A 15,607-nucleotide genomic window follows, 5' to 3' on the forward strand; every position below is an offset into this window, starting at 1 on the left:
TTCATATATCTTTTCTACAAACCTTCAACAGTCATGGAAACGCTTTGAAAATCCAATTCAAGGACTTTTTTTTACTCCTGAAAATAGGGAATAATGTTTACGAAAGCGCATCGCCTCCTCTGGCGGTGGCTGCAGCGACGCTGCAGCCGGTGTTGCGAAAAATACCTCCTCGCTGAAATAAGTCACATATACATGTTGGGGAGGGGGGTCGAGGGGGACGCAGCCCGCCCGTTAGTAGGTCGTAAAGTTCGGTTGAAGTAGTTTAAATATGCTCCCCGACCCTAAACCCTCTGTGAGCTATTTTGCAGCTGCGGCGGCTGCAGCGTCGCCGTGGCCGCCGCCAGAGGAGGCGACGCGCTTTCGTAAACATTATTCCCTATTTTCAGGAGTAAGAAAAAAAGTCCTTCAATTGGATTTTCAAAGCGTTTCCATGACTGTTGAAGGTTTGTAGAAAAGGTATATGAAGAGATACTGATGTTTCATAAAGTAGATTATGAGATACTGGCACGGTACTAAAACGAATCTTTACCAAAATTTGAACTCATATGTTTTTTTATTTGATATTATCAATATAGTATCATTTTCGCCTATCGGACTTATCGTTAGCTAGTATCGGAATTGTGGATTTATATCGGGTATCAGTTATCGCCTTTATTTGTGTCTCCAGTTAATGAATATCGGTTATCACCGATAAGGTTTTACATTATCAGTTATCGGGAATAAGGTTTTCTGTTATCGTGCCCAAGTATGGTAAACACACACACACACACACACACACACACACACACACACACACACACACACACACACACACACCTCGCCCCGGGCACGGAGTCTTGGGGTCACCACTGGAGGGAGGCTGCTGTGTGGAGTGCTGACTGTGACGGCAGCACCACCAACAGCACCACCAGCAGCAGCAACAGGAGTCAGCACCAGCAGTAGGAGTCAGAAGCACCAGCAGCAGCAGGAGTCAGCACCGGCAGTAGGAGTCAGAAGCACCAGCAGCAGCAGCAGGAGTCAGCACCGGCAGTAGGAGTCAGAAGCACCAGCAGCAGCAGGAGTCAGCAGGGTCAGCAGCAGGAATCAGCAGCAGGGTGTTTACTTCATGCTCTTGCTCTTGCTGTACAGGTGACCCGTTGGAGAGTCAGGCCTTCGCATCGGCACAACCTGAAAAATAAAACAAAACAAGCAGTATCCATTACAAATCATCCTATTCCCTATTTCTTACACACCTCAGAAAACTCTTCATGGCTTCTATAATTCTCTCATTTGCTTCAGCACTCAGTCCCAGCAGCGGCAGCATCCATTCCCTCTCTGTTCTTGCAATCCTCCCATTCACCTCCCAGCCCATCAGTGCCACCCTCATCATCTCCGTCCTTTCTCTCCGGTACCTCCCACAAACCAGCATCCATTCCCTCTCTGTTCTTGCAATCCCCCCATTCACATCCCAGCCCCAACATCCATTCCCTCTCCGTTCTTGCAATCCTCCCATTCACATTCCAGCCCCAACATCCATTCCCTCTCCGTTCTTGCAATCCTCCCATTCACATTCCAGCCCCAACATCCATTCCCTCTCCGTTCTTGCAATCCTCCCATTCACATTCCAGCCCCAACATCCATTCCCTCTCCGTTCTTGCAATCCTCCCATTCACATCCCAGCCCCAACATCCATTCCCTCTCCGTTCTTGCAATCCTCCCATTCACCTCCCAGCCCCAACATCCATTCCCTCTCCGTTCTTGCAAACCTCCTATTCACATCCCAGCCCCAACATCCATTCCCTCTCCGTTCTTGCAATCCTCCCATTCACATCCCAGCCCCAACATCCATTCCCTCTCCGTTCTTGCAAACCTCCTATTCACATCCCAGCCCCAACATCCATTCCCTCTCCGTTCTTGCAAACCTCCTATTCACATCCCAGCCCCAACAACCATTCCCTCTCCGTTCTTGCAAACCTCCTATTCACATCCCAGCCCCAACATCCATTCCCTCTCCGTTCTTGCAAACCTCCTATTCACATCCCAGCCCCAACAACCATTCCCTCTCCGTTCTTGCAATCCTCCCATTCACATCCCAGCCCCAACATCCATTCCCTCTCCGTTCTTGCAAACCTCCTATTCACATCCCAGCCCCAACATCCATTCCCTCTCCGTTCTTGCAATCCTCCCATTCACCTCCCAGCCCCAACATCCATTCCCTCTCCGTTCTTGCAATCCTCCCATTCACATCCCAGCCCCAACATCCATTCCTTCTCCGTTCTTGCAAACCTCCTATTCACATCCCAGCCCCAACAACCATTCCCTCTCCGTTCTTGTAATCCTCCTATTCACATCCCAGCCCCAACATCCATTCCCTCTCCGTTCTTGCAATCCTCCCATTCACATCCCAGCCCCAACATCCATTCCCTCTCCGTTCTTGTAATCCTCCCATTCACATCCCAGCCCCAACATCCATTCCCTCTCCGTTCTTGTAATCCTCCCATTCACATCCCAGCCCCAACATCCATTCCCTCTCCGTTCTTGCAATCCTCCCATTCACCTCCCAGCCCCAACATCCATTCCCTCTCCGTTCTTGCAATCCTCCCATTCACCTCCCAGCCCCAACATCCATTCCTTCTCCGTTCTTGCAAACCTCCTATTCACATCCCAGCCCCAACAACCATTCCCTCTCCGTTCTTGTAATCCTCCCATTCACATCCCAGCCCCAACATCCATTCCCTCTCCGTTCTTGTAATCCTCCTATTCACATCCCAGCCCCAACATCCATTCCCTCTCCGTTCTTGTAATCCTCCCATTCACATCCCAGCCCCAACAACCATTCCCTCTCCGTTCTTGTAATCCTCCCATTCACATCCCAGCCCCAACATCCATTCCCTCTCCGTTCTTGTAATCCTCCCATTCACATCCCAGCCCCAACATCCATTCCCTCTCCGTTCTTGTAATCCTCCCATTCACATCCCAGCCCATCTCTCCCAGTCCCAGCAGCAGCAGCATCCATTCCCTCTCCGTTCTTGCAATCCTCCTATTCACATCTCAGCCCCAACATCCATTCCCTCTCTGTTCTTGCAATCCTCCCATTCACATCCCAGCCCATCAGTGCCACCCTCATCATCTCCGTCCTTTCTCTCCGGTACTTCCCACACACCAGCATCCATTCCCTCTCCGTTCTTGCAATCCTCCCATTCACATCCCAGCCCATCAGTGCCACCCTCATCATCTCCGTCCTTTCTCTCCGGTACCTCCCACACACCAGCATCCATTCCCTCTCCGTTCTTGCAATCCTCCCATTCACATCCCAGCCCATCAGTGCCACCCTCATCATCTCCGTCCTTTCTCTCCGGTACTTCCCACACACATGCTCGACATTTCATCCACACCCCTGTCATACCCACAGCGTTTAGTAATGCCTCATTGTGTTGTGGTTGGGTGCAACGTAGCAATCGCTGAATTGCTTACATTATTAGTGTGGTAATATGTTGCAAGAGAGAGAGAGAGAGAGAGAGAGAGAGAGAGAGAGAGAGAGAGAGAGAGAGAGAGAGAGAGAGAGAATTACATAGAATTACAGACCACACAGACCCCATGGTCCAGACTAGGTGGTCTGTCCTTAAACCTAAGTGAATATACACTAATCAGACGGCTCCAAAACGTTGCTTTTCTACTCTAGTTAATATTAAGTTCAAGGAAGCGATGGTCGCGCTTGTTTTTAAAGGAGTCAATCGTGGTACGTACATTGGACCACTGACGGTGGGAGTTTATTCCAGTCTCGCACTACAACGTTGGTGAAGAAAAATTTGGTGCAGTCTGAATTTACTTGTCTACATTTAAGTTTTATGCCATTGTTCCTCGTTCGCAAAGTGTCATCGATCATAAACAATTTTGTTCTGTCTACATTCGTGAAACCATTAAGTATTTAAAACATTCGATCAGTTTTCCTCGGAGGCGACGTTTCTCAAGAGAGAACATATTAAGGGTGGAAAGCCTTTCTTCGTAGGATTTGTTGCGCAAGGAAGGGATCATTTTTGTTGCCCGACGCTGAACACCTTCTAATTTAGCAATGTCCTTTGCATGGTGAGGAGACCAAAACTGTACCGCATATTCCAAGTGGGGTTTGACTAAACTATTGTAGAGCGGAAGTATTACATCTTTATTCTTGAATAAAAAGTTTCTTTTAATGAAGTCCGACATTCTGTTCGCTTTATTTGCTGCATCGATGCATTGATGTGAGAATTTGAGGTTTGACGCGATTTTGACCCCCAGGTCCTTAACGCATTGAACGCTTGTGAGTTTAACGTCGCGCATTTCGTAATCGAACTTCTTACTTCTTGTTCCAACTTGAAGGACCTGGCACTTGTCTATGTTAAAGGGCATCTCTCATCTATCCGACCAAGCTGAAATTTTGTGCAAATCCTCTTGGAGGCTTTGCCTGTCTTCGTCAGTGAGAACCGAGTTACCAATCTTTGTGTCGTCTGCAAATTTACTAATGCGATTATATGAGTCCAACATCCACGTCGTTGATGTAAATTATGAAGAGCACTGGGCCAAGAACCGAGCCCTGAGGGACACCACTAGTGACCGGCGCCCACTCTGAGTTAAATCCGTCAGTCACTACTCTTTGCTGTCTGTTGCTCAACCAATTCGCGATCCATTGGTTTACTTGATCATCATTACCTATTTGCTTTAATTTATAAAGTAATTTATGATGTGGGACTTTATCAAACGCTTACTGGAAATCAAGATAGACTACGTCCAATGATTTGGTTACGTCATAAACTGAGAAGAGGTCGTTATAAAAGGTCAATAGGTTTGATAGGCAGGATCTTTTGTTACGGAAGACATGTTGTGAATCCCCAATTAATGAGTGGCTTTCGAGGTAACTCACAATTTTGTCTCTAATTATGCTCTCAAGTAGCTTACCTACAATTGAAGTTAGACTAATGGGTCGGTAGTTACCTGGTATTTTTTTTGTCTTCTTTCTTAAAAATCGGTGTCATATTATCCTTTTTCCAATCCGAAGGGACGATGCTTTGTCGCAAGGACATATTGAATACGGTTGTTAGGGAGGAGACTATTTCGCTCTTTGTTTCTTTAAGCAGTATAGGATATACTTTATCGGGTCCGGGACTTTTATTTGTTTTAAGTGAATGGAGAGCTTTAAGGATTTCATCGGTTGTTATTTCAAAATTAGGCAATGCATGCTCGAGATTTACATTAGTACTGGTGGTGTTGGTAGTGGGAGGAAGACTGTTAGTATTAAACACCGAGGAAAAGTAATTGTTTAAGAGGTTTGCAATGTGTTGGCTGTCAGTCATTAGTGCACTGTCGCTGTTTGTTAAAGGTCCAATTCCATTTCTGATCGCCTTTCTGTTGTTTATGTAACTGAAGAAAGATTTCGGATTATTTTTACAGTTGGCTGCAATATTTTCTTCATATTGTTATGCCGGACGCGTTACTTGGGTTCCGTGTCGCCGTCAGGAGACTCCGTGGGAGGGAGATATGTAAACACTTTGCACAGCTTCTGTAGTTTAATATTCTTCCTTAGTAGTACACTTCACTCTGATTCTTCACTTACCACTAGCTTACTATGACTGGGGCTGGCCCTCTCTCGCCCTCTTCTCCTATATATACCCAGAACAGTACAGTCTAGAATGTTACAGTATATTTTAGATCATACAAGAACATGTAGCAAAAATATATGCGAGTTGGCAACACTTCCCGCCTGGCGCCTGGCCGCGCCCCGCGGGGCGCGGACGAGGCTTTGCTCCCCGCCCCCCTGCTCGTTCTTCCCGGAGCCTTCTAGAGGCCTATGGACGCCGGGGGAAGCTTCCAGCACAACACTATCCCCCCCTCTTAATTGTGATCGTCCCGATCACACACTTAACTATGTACAAACATAAGAGAATTAATCAAAAACATAATAATCGTCGTATCGCTGTGGACGCCTGCGTTGTAATTGTCTTCTGCTCGGTGCCTCCTGCGCGTCTGTCTCCTGGTGCGCCTCGTCGTCGTCCGCTTCTTGGGTGTCCCTGGAACATCTGCCGAAGCCGGGAGGTTCTCTCCCTCGGCTGAAAGGTCCAGAAGGCCTATGTCGTCGTCGACCTCCTCTCGGTCCTGGACGTCCCATGCGTTTTCGTCGGCTGCTGGGTGTCTGCAGTTGTTCCAGGTGTAGTTTCCCGGACCGTGGTACCTCCATAGGCGGTTGACGTGGACAACTTTCGGCTTGGTCCTTTCCGTTCTCCGGATTCGGTAAGTCATGTCGGAGAGGCGTTCTAGCACAGTGTAAGGGCCTTCCCAGGGGCTCTGTAACTTCGGAGACTGTCCTTTCTTCCTCTGCGGGTTGTAAAGCCAGACTTGGTCTCCTTCCTTGAAGTCAACGTGGCTTGCCCTCATATTGTAACCGCGCTTCATGGCCTCCCCGGAGAACTTCAAGGCACCACGGACTTGATGGTGCACCTCTTCCAGCCGTTCCTCTAGTTGACGGGCAAAACTGGAGGCGTCCCTTGGAAGGCTTTCCCCAGGAGGCCTTCCTGTCAGTAGGTCCACCGGCAATCGCAGCTCACGTCCAAACATCAGCTTTGCCGGTGAATACCCCGTAGTCTCGTGGGCGGCAGACCTGTAGGCCATGAGGAGCGCAGGCAGCTTCTGATCCCATGAAGACTGATCATTGTTGCACTGCTTGGCCAACTCCTGGCCCAACGTCCAATTAAACCTCTCCACCATTCCATCTGACTGTGGGTGCAGAGGGGTGGTCCAGGTCTTCTTGATACCCAGGAGCTTGCAGCACTCAGCAAGGACTGTTGATTCAAAATTCCTTCCCTGGTACGATCGTGCGCCAAACCTCATTTTTTTTTTTTTTTACAGAAGAGGAGTCAGTTCAAGGGCATAAAAAAAGGTAGCAAATGTGAAAAAAAGCCCGTTACTCACTGCTCCTAATAATGATCTAGTGCTACATGTTTCTGTATCATTTGCGTTAACTATCTTTTTGTGCTATCATTCAACACTTTTAGACTGAGCCGTAATGTTGAAGTAAAAGAGATTTGTCAACACTCGATAAAAAGAAGAAACAAACTAATTCCGACGAGTTTTAATGAAAGAATAGCTTTAAGTATTTATTAATTTTTCACGCATCATTGTCATTTGCAGCAATTATTGAACGAGTACTGAAATAGAGCACAGAGACCTTATACACCTTTTGCAGTAAGATATCTCGCCCACATAATTATTTGTAATAGCAAGTCACGTTCTTCACTGCGCCACTGGTCACCATTTCCGGTTTTGTTTTCTCTTATGAAGTCAGTGAATCCGTCGGTGGCAAATTGAGGCATGAAAATGAAATAGTCAAAGTAAAGATTTAGGAGCTTTCGTATTTTGTTGATGGCCACTCTTCACATCTGAGCTAAAATGTCCATGGTATATTTTTTCATACGTGATATGAATCCTCACAAATTGCTAACACATTCCGTTGCCGCCACTCATTGCAGCTGATGAGTAAAATCGTAATATCTGTTCACTCTGTGTGAGGGCAGAATTACTTTCCCATTAATCAAAAGTTTTATTACAGTGCTCAATATTTTCTATTTTCAAACAGTCGCGCTTTGCCATGCTGATCCCCCGTGCTGAGTACTTAAGCGTAAGGTGTTACTTGTGCAGTCATTACTTATCATCATCATCAGCAGCAGCAGCAGCCTCGCTATCGTCGTCGTTATCAGTATTAACACTTAATTATTAGCGTTGGCGGGGGAGGCATTTTTCGGTCCATCCTTTTTAAAGCAGCTTCTAAAATGTTGGAATCGTTTGCTTCAGCTTTGGATTTTTTGTAGGTTCCCCAATGGCCTATGGGCTCATGTCTCTTTCAATATTAGATACAATCACCATGACTGACTCTCGCAAGCGTGTCCGCCACGTGTCTATGACGGCGGTGTGGATATACTCAGAGTCAATGCCGGATTATGCCTCGCTTATGTTGCTGAAGGTATGCTGGTGGGAGCGCCTCCTTTTATGAAGCTGTATCTTTTCTATTATGCAATATGAATGTTTTTCAATATCAGAAAAGAGCGTGATATGTATATGATCACAGAAGCAAAGCGACGAACACTGGAGCTTAGATGCTAATTCCAATGGCGAGTCAATATTTTCCTTTGCATGAGCGATAATCGTGAATCAACTTCCGTTAATTCATATTAAATTTATGGTAGATTTTCGCCTAAAACTCGCTTGGACTCGTTGTAAATACGGGCTTAGGACAACATCAGTCCCTTCCTCCCTCCTCTCTTGCGCGAGCGCACGCCCCCCACCACACACTCCAGTTCTAAATTTCAAAGTACACACAGACGCCACCTTGAATTCGTCTTTCCATGCACACACACACACACACACACACACACACACACACACACACACACACACACACACACACACACCTCTGTCGCCTGTTGGTGGGAGGAATTAGATTTACATACGAAAACGGAACCCACCATTGTCATGATGACCCTTTTTCGCATACAATAAACATATAAACGCATCTTAAATATATGAGAGTAATCACACAACTGTTTATATAATACACTGATTATTGCAAAACAGTGTATAAACATTGATCTCACATCTTTTACTTCTACTTGCCATAATTCCATTGATTTTGCTCCTGCTGAATTGATCATAGGTTCGAAATCAGCACACTTCTCTGGTTGTGATGGTGCAAGATACTTAACAGTATGAATCCTGCATGAGGCGAGGCAGCTTAGCGTCATACAGGCCGAGCGCCGCGATGGCTGGCCGAGCTCTCAGCCACAAAGGATGAGCTTGGCATCACAGTAGTCCACACTTTCCCCCCCACCTCCAAATTTAATAAATCTTGTATTATATCGGCCTTGGGCTATATTAGACCAGGTGTGAAAAAAACGTTGCAGTGGAGTTTATTCAGTAAGGTTGAAGGCCATTCTCATACATCTTTACAGGATATTGAGAATAATAGATCATGTGTAGGTTTAAAAAAGAATAACCGTCATGATTCTGCATTAATGAGACATAAGTTTAGTGTCAGAAATAAATGTATTAGGACTTTTTTTACATAGGAAAATGCATGCCACTGTTCGCTATACATGAGAAAGCCTGAAATACTTCTGAAACTACAGGAGTATTTTTTTTCTTCCGATTTGCAAAGGACCATGTGATAGATAACTATTTGCTTTTCTTTATCTGTTCACGAAAAAAATAAATATGATTAGAAACGCAAATAGGGTATAACAGGAAAATATAGTGAGGACAGGAATAGAAAAGTTTTATATTCCGCATGTACAGCGCGGTTCCCCGAGTGTTGGGGAGGAAAGCGAGAGAGCAGGGACGGAAGGGGGGAATGGATTCGCTGTTTGAAGCAAGGCAAGAGGAAACGCAGTAGACAAACAACTCTCAGGGTGGAAGCAAAACAAACTGCCAAGCAAACAACCCACAAAGTAAAGCGTTGGGCTCAGAGTGGCGCTGGCCGGTGCATCCAATAACACCCAACTGCTGGAGGAAATATAAAAATCCCAATACTGAAAGACAAAAATGGGCAAATATCAGATTCAGTAAACAGGAAGAATGAAGTATTCGAGGGAAATGTGTTTTTCCTTGAACACACACACACACACACACACACACACACACACACACACACACATACACACATGCCAATTAGTGGAATGGTTCAGTCACGTGACATGAACTCACCCCCTATACTCCATCCCGTCCTCCTCCTCCTCCTCCTCCTCACCTCTCGACTCTGAAACATCTCAACCCTTTTTAAATCCACAGACGGTCCACCCATCCCCACCAGCCCTTCCTTGCCCTTCAGCCCATTCCACACATTCTTCCCCCGCACCCCCCTAGCTTTACCTTTCCTATTTTCCTGCCCATCTATAGTTATCCGCCAATCTTACCTCTCCACCCCTTGCATCATTATTTCTTCCTGGCTTTACCTTTCCTCTCTTTTCCTCTCCATCTATAGTTATCCGCCAATCTTACCTCTCCACCCTTTGCATCATTATTTCCTCCTGGCTTTACCTTTCCTCTCTTTTCCTGCAAATTTTGGAAGCCGCCACTTGTACACACTCAGGTCTCAAATTGGGTGGGTGCCTGGAGGGGGGTGTTTCGCATTCCAAACGTTACCTGGCTGGCATTTCCTTGCATAACCCTCTAAGATTAAATAAAGATGTGCAGGTGAGGGTCAGTGAGGTGGCTGTGGGTGTCTGTCGTCCCCCTCCACTTTTCCCCCGTTATCCCTTTCTTGTGTCTCTGTTCACCTTCCTGTCATCGTTCCCGTTCTCTATCCCCTTGCCCATTAACCCGGTAGCAGCGACAGGCCAAATTTGTGGCTTTACCGTGTAGAAGCGACGGGCCAAATTTTTGCCATGATAAAGACCCCCCAAAATAGATGATGCATAAACTGATCCCAAATGCGCTGATATATATTATGAACTGGTTTGCGTGAGTGATGTTTTTTCTCATTAATTCGCTTAGAGGGGCCTTTAAGAAACATGATCCCCGCAGCTACCGGGTTAACGCCTCTCCTTTCCTCGTATCTCCGTGTTTCCTCTCTCACATTTCTCTTCCTTTGACGCCTTAGCAAGCATCACTTTTTCTTTCTAACATTCCTCGCTTCTACTCACTTCTTTTCCCTACTTTTCCTCTGTTTCCCCTTCCTCCATACGCCTCTCGTCCCCTCGTGTCTCTGTGTTTCCTCTCCCACATTTCTCTTCCTTTGACGCCTTAGCAAGCATCACTTTTTCTTTCTAACTTTCCTCGCTTCCACTCACTTCTTTTCCCTACTTTTCCTCTGTTTCCCCTTCCTCCATACGCCTCTCGTCCCCTCGTGTCTCTGTGTTTCCTCTCTCACATTTCTCTTCCTTTGACGCCTAAGCAAGCATCACTTTCTCTTTCTATCTTTCCTCGCTTCCACTCATTTCCCTTTCCTTCATTTCGTCTGTCTCTCCTTCCTCCATCGTCGCCACTGTCTTTGTCTGCCTGTCTGTCTGTCTGTCTGTATGTATGTATGTATGTGTATGTGTGTGTATGTATGTATGTATGTATGTGGGTATGTATCTCTCTCTCTCTCTCTCTCTCTCTCTCTCTCTCTGTTAACGGCTTTTAAGTGTTATTTTCAAAGTGGTGCGTGTGTAGTGATCTGGTTAAGGCGCGAACTGTTATCTCTCTCTCTCTCTCTCTCTCTCTCTCTCTCTCTCTCTCTCTCTCTCTCTCTCTCTCTCTCTCTCTCTCATGGGTTCCAATATTGCATCAAGTAATTATTCAGCAGCTGCGTTACGAGATATTAGAATTTTGCGAGTATGTCGAAAACGTAATTTTGCTCGGATATGAATTTTAGCCAAGCGTATTTTCTTTTAATATATATATCAACTGTGCTTTTTTTGCTGTGACGGTGTGTGTGTGTGTGTGTGTGTGAGGGACGGAGGAAGGGATGAGTGGCGGGATGGAGGGACGGAGGAAGGGATGAGTGGAGGGATGGAGGGACGGAGGAAGGGATGAGTGGAGGGAAGGAGGGACGGAGGAAGGGATGAGTGGAGGGAAGGAGGGACGGAGGAAGGGATGAGTGGAGGGAAGGAGGGACGGAGGAAGGGATGAGTGGAGGGAAGGAGGGACGGAGGAAGGGATGAGTGGCGGGAAGGAGGGACGGAGGAAGGGATGAGTGGAGGGAAGGAGGAGTGGAGTAATCAGCTGGCTTCTTCTTGTTAGGATTGTCTCGAGTCTGTCAACGAGAGAAGTTTTAATAGGATCCCCTTTTGTGCCGTGTGTGTGTGTGTGTGTGTGTGTGTGTGTGTGTGTGTGTGTGTGTGTGTGTGTGTGTGTGAAGTTTGTCAGATTGTTGTTCTGTTCTCTCTGCTGTGCTGTTGTGGTTGTCTTTTCATTGTTGTTTTGTTGCTGTTGTTGTTGGTGATGGTGGAGTCTTTTTTTTTTTTTTTTTTGGCTGAAGTTGTCTCTATGTTGCTGTTGTTATTGTTGTTGTTGTATTTTGTTGTTTTTGTTTTTGTTGTTGTGGTTGTTGCTGCGGTTTTTTTTTAATCTTGTGGGTGCAGTTTTTGTGATTGTTGTTGGTTTTACTGTCGGTCACTTCTTCCATTTAATATTAAACTTCATCATCATCATCAACATCATCTTCCCTTTCTTCTTCTTCTTCCTATTTTTTTTCCACTTCTTCTTTTTCTTCAACTTCTTTTTGTTCTTCTTATTTTTCTTCTTCTTATTATTATTGTTACCTCCGCCCACGAAGTTGGAAGGAGGTTATATTTTTGGTCCGTTCAGTATGTTTATTTATTTATCTGTTTGTTTGTTTGTTCGTGTACACTCCCCTCTGCACGATTTTGCGGATATCACAACCAATTTTTCAGAGAAGCTTCGTGTCCATCCAATATAGAGCCCATTATTTTTTTTTGTCAAAGGTCAAGGTCACACAAAACGTCAGATTGGCCATAACTTCGGTTCTCGTCATCGTAGAGACTTCAGACTTGGTTCATATTTTAGCTCATGGAAAGACGCACCTTGCATGGCCTTGACCTTGACCTTTGACCTTGATCTCGAAGAGTTCGCCCAAGGTCAAAGTTTCCAAACAAAAAAAAAAGAATTTCATCAAATTTCGAAACAAATGATTCCATATGATGCGTGTCCATCCAAAATAGAACCCGTTAATTTTTTTATGTCAAAGGTCAAGGTCAAGGTCGCATAAAACGTCAGATTGGCCATAACTTCGGTTCTCGTCATCGTAGAGACTTCAGACTTGGTTCATATTTTAGCTCATGGGTGATTTTTTAATTCAGCGGCCAAAATTACATAAGCTCAGGCCATGTTCACACTTGCATCAAGCCTGTTGGAGCGAATGTCCCTTAAGAACCCTACTATATGTTCTTATGAATGATTTACCTTTTAAAACTAATATCAAAGAGCAAAACAAATTACACTCACAGACCCACTTATCCGCCGGGGATGTGGATATAATCACTGTAAAAATCCTAATTAAATAAACAAATGCGTGCCAGTCACCAGTCACTAAAATCTGTGAACTTCCCTATCCCCCTCATCCCCCCCCCCAAGGCTATAACTCGTGACCCCCAAGGCTATAACTCGTGACCGGAAGTGTCATAGTGTCCGGCTCATTCAATTAATTCAATAAATTCCACATAATCCTCGTCATAATGATTGGATTTTCGCCACTAGTAGATTCAGTAATATATCTAGGCAGCGGGCCATCATTAGAAGGGAAAAGAGTGAAGGGGAGGAGGAGGAGGAGGAGGAGGAGGAGAGGGGAGGGAGGGCAGGAATGAAGGCATGGTTAGGTCGGCCTAGACATGCTAACGGGAGTCCTGTAATTGCATTCCGGGGGCAAATATTTTCCTCCTAGATAAATCATGAGGGGGAGGGGGAGGGGGGGTGGATGGTGAGGCCGGGGTGATAGGGAGGGAGGGTGGGGAGGAGTGTGAAAGTGTGGAAGGAGGAAAAGTATTTGGGAGTGTGAAAGCATGGGAGGGGAAGGGAGGGGAGAGGTGGGGTGTGGATGGCTATATATGTGTGTGTGTGTGTGTGTGTGTGTGTGTGTGTGTGTGTGTGTTGGGAAGGAAGGGAGGCGTATGAAGGAGCAATCACACGGGGCAAATTTTCCGTGGATCTTCAGTCAAACCACGATTTCCGCTGGCGTGGTTCTCATATTTCCGCGGTTTTCTGACGTGTCCACGATCTTCCAAAGCTACGGTAGATTTCACCGAAGGACGACGGTATTACTCACCATCATCATCAGCAGCAGCAATAACACGAAACAAATGAGAACCACGCCAGCGGAAATCGTGGTTTGACTGAAAACCCACGAAAAATTTGCCCAGTGTAATAGCCCCTTAAGTGGAGAGTGAGTTTACAAGTTAATAATTTTGTTGTTTGTTGAATGATAGAAGGAGTTTAAGACGTCGAGAAGTTTGGAAAAAAAGGGGTAAAATGAGGTGGAAATTAAGGGAGTTTCGTGAAAGAGCATGAAAAGTGAAGGGCGCAGATTTACCTATAAGAGGATGGGCCTGACGAGTCTCGGATTTAAGATTTTTTTTTTACTTATTATTATTATTATTTTTTTTACAGCAGAGGAGTCAGTTCAAGGGCACAAAAAAAGGTAACAAATGTGAAAAAAAGCCCGCTACTCTAGAGGAGAAAGAAATAATAATGATGAGGACGAATATAATGTTATTTTTTTAAGTTGAATTAGAGAGACATCCTTTCCAACGACACTTCCTTTTCTGGTTACATATTGGCCAGTTTTCGAGTGGTTGTTGTGCGATGAATCTTCTCCAAAACTCGTATCTCAAATGCTAACTATTTTTTCTCTGTGTTTTGAGGGTATTCGGTCTGCTGTCCATTTTTCTCGACATGGTTATTGGAACAGCGCTCGGCTTCTGCTCTTATATCACTACATATGCAAAGTAGTGCGTTGAGGGGAGCTCCGGAAGGGAAACGGAAAGGTGTGTGGAGGTTAGGGTTGTCGTGTGACGGGGGAAAGGGGAGAGGGAATGGGTGAGCTAAGAACGGTCATAGGAAGTGATGGGAAAGGGTTTGAAGAGTATAACTTTGAGGAAGAAGGAAGAATGATGAGGGAAATGGAAAGGCGTGTGAGGTGAGGTGTTATGGTTGTCGTGTGACGGGGGAAAGGGGAGAGGAAATGAGCGAGCTAAGAACGGTCATAGGAAGTGATGGGAAAGGGTTTGAAGGGTATGACTTTGGAATAGGAAGAAGGAAGAATGATGAGGGAAATGGAAAGGCGTGTGAGGTGAGGTGTTATGGTTGTCGTGTGACGGGGGAAAGGGGAGAGGGAATGGGTGAGCTAAGAACGGTCATAGGAAGTGATGGGAAAGGGTTTGAAGGGTATGACTTTGGAACAGGAAGAAGGAAGAATGATGAGGGAAATGGAAAGGCGTGTGAGGTGAGCTGTTACGGTTTTCGTGTGACGGAAGAGAAGGGGGAAGAGAGAATGGATGAAAAAAGAACGGGCATAAGCAAGGACAGGAATTTTTTTTTACAACAAAGGAGACAGCTCAAGGGGCACAAAAAAAGGAAACAATAATAATAAAAAATGCCCGCTACTCGCTGCTCCTAAAAAAAAATCAAAAGAGGTGGCCGAAAGAGAGGTCAATTTCGGGAGGAGAGGTGTCCTGATAAACGGAGGGAATGACTTTGGGGGAGGGAGAAGGGGGAATTATGAGAGCAATGGGAAGGTGTGTGCAGTGCTATGGTTGTCGTGTGATGGGAAGAGAGGGTTAGGGAAGAGCGGATAATACAGACACTTTGACCGACTTGTTCTTTTATGTATATATTCAAACGAAGGATTGTACTTAACTTATTGCTTACCTATCAGTGTTCTTCGGGGCACTATAGAACATAACCTTTATATTTTCTTTCAACATAGACTTAGCATAGATTTAACGTATATTTAGCAAAAGAAACGGCATGGAGAGTGATAGGCACGGGAGGAGGAGTATGATTTTGGGAGAGAGAGGACCGTAGACTTAAACATTACCGAGTCCAAGCAGATATATTTGATTAGGCTTCCGTAGGTGTTGGGGGCATTTCCAGGGGTAGGTACTTTAACGAC

At 45.5% G+C, this 15,607-nt stretch overlaps 1 protein-coding gene across 1 annotated transcript in view; it reads right to left on the reverse strand.

The window, feature by feature from the left end:
* LOC126993920 (cuticle collagen 2C-like) overlaps nucleotides 1-1,183 on the reverse strand; it is a 34,738-nt gene extending 33,555 nt beyond the window's left edge. The window contains exon 1 of the mRNA XM_050853086.1: nucleotides 817-1,183. The gene's annotated coding sequence lies outside the window, so the exon portion shown is untranslated. The remainder of the gene's footprint in view (nucleotides 1-816) is intronic.
* Nucleotides 1,184-15,607: the final 14,424 nt, after the last annotated feature.

This window comes from Eriocheir sinensis, unplaced genomic scaffold, assembly GCF_024679095.1.
Source record: "Eriocheir sinensis breed Jianghai 21 unplaced genomic scaffold, ASM2467909v1 Scaffold7, whole genome shotgun sequence".
Lineage (NCBI taxonomy): Eukaryota > Metazoa > Arthropoda > Malacostraca > Decapoda > Varunidae > Eriocheir > Eriocheir sinensis.